Source organism: Dendrobates tinctorius, unplaced genomic scaffold (genome assembly GCF_039654945.1).
Source record: "Dendrobates tinctorius isolate UK_male_01 unplaced genomic scaffold, ASM3965494v1 ptg000056l, whole genome shotgun sequence".
Lineage (NCBI taxonomy): Eukaryota > Metazoa > Chordata > Amphibia > Anura > Dendrobatidae > Dendrobates > Dendrobates tinctorius.
Genome location: NW_027361724.1, coordinates 20,496,674 through 20,508,248, shown reverse-complemented (window position 1 = coordinate 20,508,248; position 11,575 = coordinate 20,496,674).

The following is an 11,575-nucleotide window of genomic DNA, read 5'->3' as shown; positions in this document are numbered from 1 at the left end:
CACTGCACCATCTACTTGTCACTTCACCTACACTGCCCTGGGACTACAGCCCTGTCTGTGGAGGGCTATAACATCCTTGCTGCACCACACCATCTGTCCCAGAGGATCTGTCTGCAGCGTCGGCTTAACATCTTCATTGCTGAACACCACAGGTGGCGTCACGAATCATTCATAAACTTTAATCACACTGAACTTTTCCCCTTTTACAATGGGCGCTCAGGGCCACGGGCCGGGTCCCAGCTACCGTGACATCTCCCATTGAAGCTCATCAGGCCCGGTACTAAATACCCCGCCAGCCCTGGGAGGGCGATCCACATACTCCAGTATAATTGTGGCGCCACCAGGAGTATGGTCGCCACAGTGGCATTACCTTCCTCCCAGGGAGTGTGATGTCATGCTTGGAAGCAATGAAGAATCTCTCTGTCAGTTAATCACAACACACAACACAGTTCTCATTCCAGGCCAGCAGAGGGAGCTCTGAACCAAAACTGGGGGAAGAGCTACTCTCTGGGGGCCAGGAAGGGGAAATTAGGAGTTTGTGTGAGGAGGGCAACGTGTGTGGATGTGGAGGAGAGGAGCTGGAAGATTGAGCAGAGTTGAGTGCTCACTTCTAGCTATAGCGCATGATCTGGAGCCCGGTCTCCAAGGTTGTATGGATACTGATGTTCCTGCAGCAGAAACCGGAGGAATAGGAAGCTGTAAATGCTCTGTTCTCATATAAGACTCGGAGGCACAACAGCAACGGGTGAGCCAGAAGAAGAAGAAGGCTACAGCTGTCTGCCATACGAGGGAGTTCTAAATGAGAACAAGCAAGTGGAACTTCAGTGTAATACAGTACTGCAAGTACCTAAGATAAGCGCTAGAAAGGAGACTACACAACCCATCTGATAGAGAGATTCCTAAGATGCTTCCAGGCCGGCCAGCCTCTGTTCAATCTGTAATCTGGAATTTGTCAGGAACACCGCACTGAACTTGCTCACTGAGCCAGTGCACGTGTCCTGAGTAAAGCGAACTGTGCTCAACGATACCTGTGGAGCGGGCAGCAGCCGGGTAGATGCGTACTGCAGAGCCGCAGGACCTGAAGCACATGACTGCTGGGGGCGTGGTCTAAACTCCAGAGAGCTAGGAGCTGCAAGAGAACTCCTAGCAGGGTAACTGCGAGACAAAGTTACCAAGGGGCATAGACAGGGAGCATAGTCAGGATGTAGCCAATGAGTCAAACACAGAGATAGCTGCAAGGTACCAAAGGGGTGAGCAGAGAGTAGTCAGGTCACAGGCAATGAGTCATACACAGAGATAATAACGCAGTACAGAATCAACAGGCAAACTCACAACGGGAAACAGAACCGGGTCAGAACCATATAAACAAGCTATAGCAACAAACAGGCACAGGCACACAGGGGTCAGCACACTCGGCCAAAGGCAGAAGTATAACTGGCAGGGACTGAAGCTTCCCAGGGGTTTAAGAAGCTCTCCCAGAACCAGAAAGAGGCCACCATCATTAACACCATGTGTGCAGGTCAAAACCTGCACTGAGCTCCAGACATTAACCCCTGACGTGCAGCTCAAAAACCTGCACTGAGATCATGACAGAATTCTGGACTGCATTTACCAAGCAAAGTAAAGGTAAAAGAAACTGCACCCTATTGTGTCCTTGCCTTCTTCCTCCAAACTCTCCATCACTGCTACATATCTGTGCCAGACACTCCACCCTCTTCCTCAACACCTATCCTCTTCATCTACTCTGCCCTGGGACTGCACCCCTGCCTGTGGAGGGCTACAACATCATTGCTGCACCACACCATCTGTCCCAGAGGATCTGTTTGCAGAGTCGGCTTAACCCCTTTATTGCCGAGCACCACAGGTGGCGTCACATATCATCCACTCATAAACTTTAACCAGCCACGCTTCAACCCCTTTTACATGGACGCCCAGGGCCACGGACCGGGTCACCGCTACTGTGACACTTCCCTCTGAGATACCGGCCCGGTACCGAGTACCTCGCTGCCCTGGCGGGCAATCCATAATGATGAAGAGGAAGTCTGTGATTGATGTTGCTTATGGTTCAAGCAGCATAAATTATCTGTCAAGTTTCCTTTAAAAATTGCAGAAAACTGATGCAATGTTTGACTATATCATTATCTACATGATTATGGTCAAAAGTACAAATCTCTCAAATATGTTAATAATTTACCAGTGGTGTGGTCAGGCAGAGGTATAGACTTAAAGCATCTGTATATAGTACATTTATGTCAGTTGTTGCGTCCTGCAAGGAAGATGAACATCTACATACTTCTGTTGGTGACTTTTTCCTGTTGCTCAGGTAACGTGCTAAATTTAATAACTTTTAAAAATAATATTTCTACTTTTCAGAATTGATGTTTCTTCTCATTCTGATGCAAAAATATATAATGGTCTTTGCTGGACACAAGCCTAACTACACGTAAGCCATCTGCCTCAACAGTCTTTGTCTCACTGTTAAGAGATACGCAGATGCAAAAGTGCAGAAAAAAATGAGACAGTGGTATTTAAACCAACAACTATTTATTCGATTAACAGAATTAGAAGGGTGCCATAGGCACAATATCAGGGGATAATGCAAAAGGTGAAAATGAAGCAAATTATGCTACAAGGCAAATACAGCAATTTGAATAAACAGGATGTTGGCACAATGCTTTATACACACTGTTGTTCTATTATTGCAATTAAGCAACTGTTATCATCAGTGAAGTCTTAGTCTTAATATCCTCATGAAAAAGACATTACTATGACTATCGAGCCTGTCACTGTCACTCCCTAGTCCACGTAAAATGTCATATGCTACCCGCTAGGCTGCAAGTCTTAGATTGGTAAGTTACTCAGCTCTCTTGTCACACTGGCTGCCTTCGTTCCCTGAACCACAGCCCCGGTCCCCACTTTGTACCTTATGTGTACTGTACACTGAAAGTGACAGCTCACACGAATGTCCCTCTACTGCGGCCTAGTCATCTCTCTCAGCCCTGACACTGCCCAACTCTCCCAGCTCTGGTCTGTCTTGAGTCTTCACTAAGGTCCGGTTTCTCTCGAGTCTTCACTCAGTTTTGCTCTCTTGATTCCTTTACTCGGGTCTGGTCTCTCGTAATGGCAGTTATAAGGCAACTCCACTGCTCTCACGACCATCCTGCTTCAGGTACAGTTGGTGACTCTTCCCCTTCTCAACCTTCCTGGGCCTTTTATAATATTAACTGCACTATAGCTGTCACCTGACTCAGTGTCTCCTCCAGTCTCTTTCCTGAGGGAACATGCACTTCAATGTTGAGTTCCTGCCAATGTAACGCTTTCTGCTTTTCGTTTCTCTATCATATCTGACCAGCAAATGGCAGTGTCCACTTGGAGACACTCTGTTAGGCATTTACTGTTTGTATCTGGATCGCCCTCCCAGGGCAGTGGGGTACTCGGTACTGGGCCGGTATCTCAGAGAGAAGTGTCACAGCGGCAGTGACCCAGTCCGTGGCCCTGGGCGTCCATTGTAAAAGCGGGATGTCGAGCTTGTGGGTGATGATTAAAGTTTGTGAATAAATGAGTCGTGACGCCACCTGTGGTGTTCGGCAAGGGAGATGTTAAGCCAACGCTGCAGACAGATCCTCTGGGACAGATGGTATAGTGCAGCAATGATGGTGTAGCCCTCCACAGGTAGGGCTGTAGTCCCAGGGCAGAGTAGGTGAAGTGACGGGAGACGTGGATCGTGCAGTGTTAGGCACAAAGATGTAGCAGTGCTTAGTGGGTTGGCACAGGAATAAGCAGAGGACACCAGGGCATGTAGTTCCAAAGCTTTACTCACAGTCTGTTTTGAATACAGGTGCCCGTATCTGTGCCGTGTCCTCCGGGTCATGGGCTCAGCCAACCTCCAGGCAAGATGAAGTGCTCCCTTCCAACACTCCGCCAACATGTGCCTTTTCTGAACGTCTCCCTTTTTGTGCCTAAAGTGAAGTATTCACAGTACTGAGTTAAACTGGAGTTCCTCCTGTCAGATGTTCCTATGAACTCTACTTGTACGGCAGACAGCTGTAGCCTGCTTCGGGGACTCCTTGCTACCAAGTCCCGGCTCACTCACGTTGCTGTTGTGCCCCAAAGTCTTGTGTGGGAATAAAGTGGTGACAACTTCTATTCCTCCGGTGTCTGCTGCAGGACCATTAGTATCCATACAACCTCGGGGACCGGACCCCTGCCTTGCGCTGTGAACTTGGGAAGGGTTCTGCTCTAACCCTAATCCTTAGTCCTCCTCTCCTTACGTTCCGTACTAATCCTTCTTTCTTATGGAGAGAGTCAGGCTTTCCATCAATGTCCCTTTCCTGTGCCAGCGGACCCAGGTCACTGAGGTCGGCTGCAGCACTTCCTTCATCCATCCCACTCAGGGAATCTCCTCTCACAGACTGACCTAGTCAGACTGACTAAATCCTAAACTCTTCCCGCTCTTTTTGTGCCAACTAAGCTCCACCCGCCTCCCAGCACTCTTCGTGTTCCAAGCAGGGAGCCACCAAATGGTGATTTGCTGCACTACTGTGTTGTGTGGGATGCAGGTGTTGGAGTGTGGTCAGGTGTCTCCACCTTACCTGGATGGTGGGGCACCACACCTCAGGAGGAGGTGCAGTACCTCTGTGGTGACTGAACCCTCATGGGCGCCACACATCTTCTCACTTGGCTATCTCCTTACATCACCATGATTTTTCCGGGTAATTGACTAAACTCAAAATAAAACTTTCAGCATTCTCTGAGATGTGAACTTCAACTTTCCCTTGCATCTTTCAGGATATGCTTTTGTAATGCAAAGTGATTGGTCTACGGCTTGACAGGCAAAAATGGCACCCAGCAGACTCCATTGGCTTTAATTGGATCGGATTTATGGCATGGTATTAATTATTTTACCAAAGTAAACAGCAACCCTCGCTCTGGCATCCTTGATAGTATCTGCAACAGCAACGCAGATGTGTGAAGAGCTAAGACTAAAATTAGTCTGTGGTTATGTTTTACAATATGTTTTATGAAATGAATCGGAAAATAATTCGTCAGTATGAATACCTAAGCAGAGCACCACATAAAGAACCCTGACAGACTGAAATCTGAAAATAAAGATTAAACAACAACCACAAGATGGATTTCATCAACCAAGGTATCATTGTAATCAGTATAATGGCACAGACCTGACACTGTCTGTAGGTTACTGTGCACAATCCTGCTGACAAGTTCCCTTTAAAGGTTTGGAGAGACTATCTGTTAAATAGCCCTGTTATTTACAAAGATTTGTTCTTTTTGCAGGATCGAAAATTATGTTCTGAGTACTCACTTCAGTTGCTGGAGTCCTTCGGTCTCTTTCACTCCAGCTTCGTGTTTCCAGGTTCCCTAAAACACTACAGAGTCACAGTCCTTTTCAAACAGTGCAACTTTACTGATAACATCAGCACTCATCACTTTGGCAGCACAATTCACATATAGCCGCATATCCTGCACTTTCCCTGCCTTCCAGGCAGACTCCATTCTTTCTATATCCTCTCTTTCTGTTCTCCTGACAATCCCTGCCATCTCTGTGGACAAGCCATGTCCCATCAATACTTCCTGCGTCACCAGCTCCCTGTCAGCCCGTCATCCGGTTCCAATCGGGAAAGGTGCCGGGAGTGCCATCCTAACTACTCCCACCCCGATCATAGACCCCGGAACCTTCCTGAGGATGGTCCTGCTGAGCTGGTGCCTGTTTGCACTACGCTCCAGCCTGGGGCTCATTAGTGCCATCCGCAGTTTTAGCCCCACGGCCTGTAACTGTCTCCTGCACTGCATGCACCCTGCACTTGAGTAGGCTACCTGGGCTTCTCACTCTAATTTGGAAGTATCCTGACTATACTTCCCTGATCTGTGCTGCTCCCCGCATTTAGTTAACCCCTGTGCTGCCTATCTCCTACTCTATTCTTATGCTGTTCTCTATCTCTAATGTGCCCCTCTCTATTCTACCCCACTATGGTCCTATACTATCTAAGATCCTATTCTAGCTCTAATCCTATAACAGTACATGACATCACAATGTATAAACATTACCTATCACATCAATAACAATGAGGTACCACATCTAACCGTGCAAACAGCGTCCAGGAGAGAGAAGGCACATGAGGTTCCCCGCCACCTCCTTACACTAGTTCCAGAACTGCAAGTATGTGATTTGCATACTTCCAACCGCATTTCATCTGGACGTGTCTGGCCTTGCTCAATTCACTTGTATTCAAGACTAGTTGTCATGTGACCACACGCATACTTGGGGTCACATGCATGCCACTCCTGGTGCCAGCACCAGAGAATCCTAACAGCACATGCACTGCACACTGTGAGGATTCACAAGTCTGCATTGACTAGAGTGACTGCAGACTTATAGGCCGGAAAACCCCTTTAAGCAAATAAAACCGTTATAGACAATGAATTCAGTCAAACTTTTAGTGAACACTACTATGATGATTGCAACTCAAATTATAGATTATAACTGAACTATAAAAAAGATACTAGATACTGTCTTGGGTTTACCGTGACAGAGAGGAACCAGAAGACCGCGCTGTCTGATTTCTCCTACTCCTGCACTGATTAGAAGCACTTTACCTTCAAATTAAACAGTGCATATTGCTTCTAGCAGTGCATGTGTTAATAAGTTCAGTTGAGAGCTCCTGGAGGCTTTTCTGCTTTGATGCTTGCAGCTGTTCAGTGTTAACCACTCTACCACTCTCCTCTCCTATATATACTAACCTCTGGCAAGAAGGTGTTGCCAGAGTTATCTTCATGTTGCATGGTTCAGGAGCTGGAGGAGTTTTGTTGCTTAAGGAGGCGTTTTGTGGATTTATCTAAAGACTGTTTGCTTGGTTTTGGATGTATGACAATCCTCTTCTTCTCCTACTTTGATTTTATCCTTCCTTTACTCCCTGGTGTTCCCCTTTGTTGTTTGTGAGAGCATATTTGTATGATTGGCATTTTCCTTTATCCCTGTACACATTGACTTGTTAGTCTGGTTGGTGTATTTGCATACACTACTACTCCCCTCTTCCCTGGGTTGGGGGAGGGAACAGACTTAGGGCAGATTCAGGAGCTCAGCAAGGTACGTAGCCCTGGCATCTTCACCATTAGAAGTAATCCGGGAAACAGGGATAGCTAGGGCACCCCTAGCGCTAAGGACAGGGAAGGCTATCAGACAACAGAGTCGTAACAAATACACAAAATAACTGAGCTTTACAAAATTAATAGAACTAGATACACACATAACAAATACTGCAGCTCTTTTAGCCTCTGTTCCTTTTACATAGGCTACAACAACTCAGGGTGCACAATCTCACACCATTGCATTAATTTCTCCCTTTGTCTGGTGACTCTAGAACAATCCCATAGCTTTTTGTCTGTTTTCGCAATCCTTGCATTTCAGCAGTTTATACTCCTGGGGTTTTATCTCTCTATCAATTCTGTTCAGTAGGCACACTGACCATAGGTTGCTCTGACCACATTTTAGGTCTTCTCCATTCAAACCTGTACTGACAGGCAACTTTTACTTTCCCTGACTCTCTCTAGGACTTTAACTAAGCCCCCTCAACTGTCTACTTAACACAGACCTAAAAAATTACTAGAATGTACTCCCTAGTCTCGTCGCATCCCTACAAGACCGCCTACAGCCTCTTTTGGGTTTGTTCCCACAATCCCACCAGACCCAAAGTCAACTACACTTAAACAGCATACCTCTCAAGGTCAGGTGCTAGCTCGTCATCCACTTTCCCAATGACTCAGGTTTCACTTAGCAAAGCAGTGCATACCTCCAATATGCAGCAGGACAGTCTTGGATTTGTGGAACGTTCTAAGGAGGTCTTTATCTGTGTCCTCAGGACAAAGTGGAATATATTGGTAGAGCAGGGAGCTGACAAATCCTTGCTTTACTATTCAGTTAAGGTAGAGCCTGAACCTTCAGATCACATGACATTCACAGAATAGTTCAAAATGCAACAACACTTAAATAGGAAATTAAAGTTTTCCTTATAAGTCATAAAAAAAAAAAAACGAGAAAAGTATTCAAGGAGTGATACCTTTATTGGCTAACCAGAGAAGTTATATTTGCAAGCTTTCAAGGCTCAGAAGGCCCCTTCATCAGGCATATACTGAGAACAGATGGCAACATTTGGCCTATCTTTCAGGCATCTCTCATGTCCTTGTATATATTCCTTGAATCATACGGCACATTTCAAAACAAACAAAAAAGACCCAGAAAATTCAGGAGAGCAGCAAAAATAAAATAAAAGCAACTTTTGACTTGGTGACAAGTCTGGTTTATCTGACTTCCTTTTCAATGTCTGCTTCCATTTCAACAGATCACCTCTTTCCACAGATCCGTAAAGGCCTCTCGTTCATATCTCCTTATCACTGGTCCGCCACATCCATATGAACAACTTTCCAGTCATCCCTCACCTTCCCCAAGGTCCTATCATTCCTAAGACTAAGAGCGATATGGTCTAGCTCTTCATTCAGAAAAATTCACGCTACCAGTATGGACAATACAATGGTGACATCAACCCCACAAATATGAACCCCACTTGCCACTGCCACAGGACAAGTGGGTAGAGCTGGGCAAAGCGCCATAATTGGCACATTTAATAGATGTGCCTTATCAGCCTGAGAATACCAGCCCCCAGCTTGGCTGGTTGTCAAAATTGGGGGGACCCAATGCCGTTTTTGTAATTGTTTATTTAACCCCTTCATGACCCAGCCTATTTTGACCTTAATGACCTGGACATTTTTTGCAATTCTGACCAGTGTCCCTTTATGAGGTAATAACTCAGGAACGCTTCAACGCATCCTAGCGATTCCGAGATTGTTTTTTCGTGACATATTGGGCTTCATGTTAGTGGTAAATTTAGGTCGATAATTTTTGCGTTTATTTGTGAAAAAAACGGAAATTTGGCGAAAATTTTGAAAATTTTGCAATTTTCAAATTTTGAATTTTTATTCTGTTAAACCAGAGAGTTATCTGACACAAAATAGTTAATAAATAACATTTCCAACATGTCTATTTTACATCAGCACAATTTTGGAAACAAATTTTTTTTCTATTAGGAAGTTATAAGGGTTAAAATTTGACCAGCGATTTCTCATTTTTACAGCAAAATTTACAAAACCATTTTTTTAGAGACCACGTCACATTTGAAGTCACTTTGAGGGGTCTATATGGCAGAAAATACCCAAAAGTGACACCATTCTAAAAACTGCACCTCTCAAGCTACTCAAAACTACATTCAAGAAGATTATTAACCCTTCTGGTGCTTCACAGGAACTAAAGCAACGTGGAGGGAAAAAATGGACATTTTAATTTTTCCAACATAAATTTTTTTTTTGCATCAATTATATCATTTTCACATGGGTAACAGGATAAAATGGATCCTAAATTTTGTTGGGCAATTTCTCCTGAGTACACCGATACCTCATATGTGGTCATAAACCACTGTTTGGGCGCACGACAGGGCTCAGAAGGGAAGGAGCGCCATTTGACTTTTTGAATGGAAAATATGCTTGAATATTTAGCAGTTGCCATGTCGCGTTTGGAGAGCCACTGTGCGCCTAAACATTGGAGCTCCCCCACAAGTGACCCCATTTTGCAAACTAAACCCCCAAGAAACTTATCTAGATGCATAGTGAGCACTTTGAACCCCCAGGTGCTTTACAAATTGATCCGTAAAAAAAAAGTACTTTTTTCACATAAATTTTATTTAGCCTCAGTTTTTTCATTTTCACATGGGCAACAGGTTAAAATGGATCCTAAAATTTGTTGGGCAATTTCTCCTGAGCACACCAATACCTCATATGTGGTCATAAACCACTGTTTGGGCGCACGGCAGAGCCCAGAAGGGAAGGAGCGCCATTTGACTTTTTGATTGGAAAATTAGCTCCAATCGTTAGCGGACACCATGTCGCGTTTGGAGAGCCCCTGTGTGCCTAAACATTGGAACTCCCCCACAAGTGACCCTATTTTGGAAACTAGACCCCCAAGGAGCTTATCTAGATATGTGGTGAGCACTTTGAACCCCCAAGTGCTTCACAGAAGTTTATAATGCAGAGCAGTGAAAATAAAAAATAATTTTTTTTTGCTCAAAAATGTTTTTTTAGCTCGCTATTTTTTTATTTTCACAATGGTAACAGGATAAATTGGATCACAAAAGTTTTTGTCCAGTTTGTCCTGAGTACGCTGGTACCCCTATATGTGGGGAGAATCACTGTTTGGGCGCACGGCAGGGCACAGAAGGGAAGGAGCGTCATTTGACTTTCTGAATGGAAAATTAGCTTCGTTAGCGGACACCATGTCGTATTTGGAGAGCCCCTGTGTGCCTAAACTTTGGAGCTCCCCCACAAATGACCCCATTTTGGAAACTAGACCCCCTAAGGAACTTATCTAGATGCATAGTGACTGCACTTTGAACCCCCAAGTGCTTCACAGAAGTTTATAAAGCAGAGCCGTAAAAATAATAAAAAATTTTCCTCAAAAAATGATTTTTAGCCCACTATTTTTTATTTTCACAAGGGTAACAGGATAAATTTGGACCCCAAAAGTTGCTGTCCAGGTTGTCCTGAGTACGCTGGTACCCAATATGTGGGGGGGGGGGACCACTGTTTGGGCACACGCTGGGGCTCGGAAGGGAAGTAGTGATGTTTTGAAATGCCGACTTGATGGAATGGTCTGCGGGTGTCATATGACGTTTGCAGAGCCCCTGATGTACCTAAACAGTGGAAACCCCTCACAAGTGACCCCATTTTGGAAACTAGACCACCCAAGGAACTAATCTAGATGTGTGGTGAGCACTTTGAACCCCTGAGTGCTTCACAGATGTTTATAACGCAGAGTCGTGAAAATAAAAAATAATTTTTTTTCTACAAAAATAATTATTTAGCCCCAATGTTTTATTTTCCCAAGGGTACCAGGAGAAATTAGACCCCCAAAGTTGTTGTGCAATTTTTCCTGAGTACGGTGATACCCCATATGTGGGGGTAAACCACTGTTTGGGCGCACATCGGGGCTCGAATTGGAGGGAGCACTGTTTAACTTTTTGAACGCAAAATTGGCTGGGATCAATGGTGGCGCCATGTCGCGTTTGGAGACCCCCTAATGTGCCTAAACAGTGGAAACCCCTCAATTCTATCTCCAACCCTAACCCCAACACACCCCTAACCCTAATCCCAACTCTAACCCTAACCACAAGCCTAACCGTAATCCCAACCCCAACCCACCCCTAGCCCTAATCCTAATCCTAATTACAACCCTAACAGTAATCCCAACCCTAATTCCAGCCCTAACCCTAATTCTGGCCCTAATCGTAATTCCAACCCTAACCCTAATTCCAACCCTAACCCTAATTCTAACCCTAACCCTAATTCCAACCCTAACCCTAAACCTAATTCTAACCCTAGCCCTAATCCTAGCCCTAGCCCTAACCCTGATGGAAAAATAAAAATAAAAATATTTTCTTTATTTTATTATACGTCCCTACCTATGGGGGTGATAAGGGGGCGGTGATTTACTTTTTTATTTATTTTGATCACT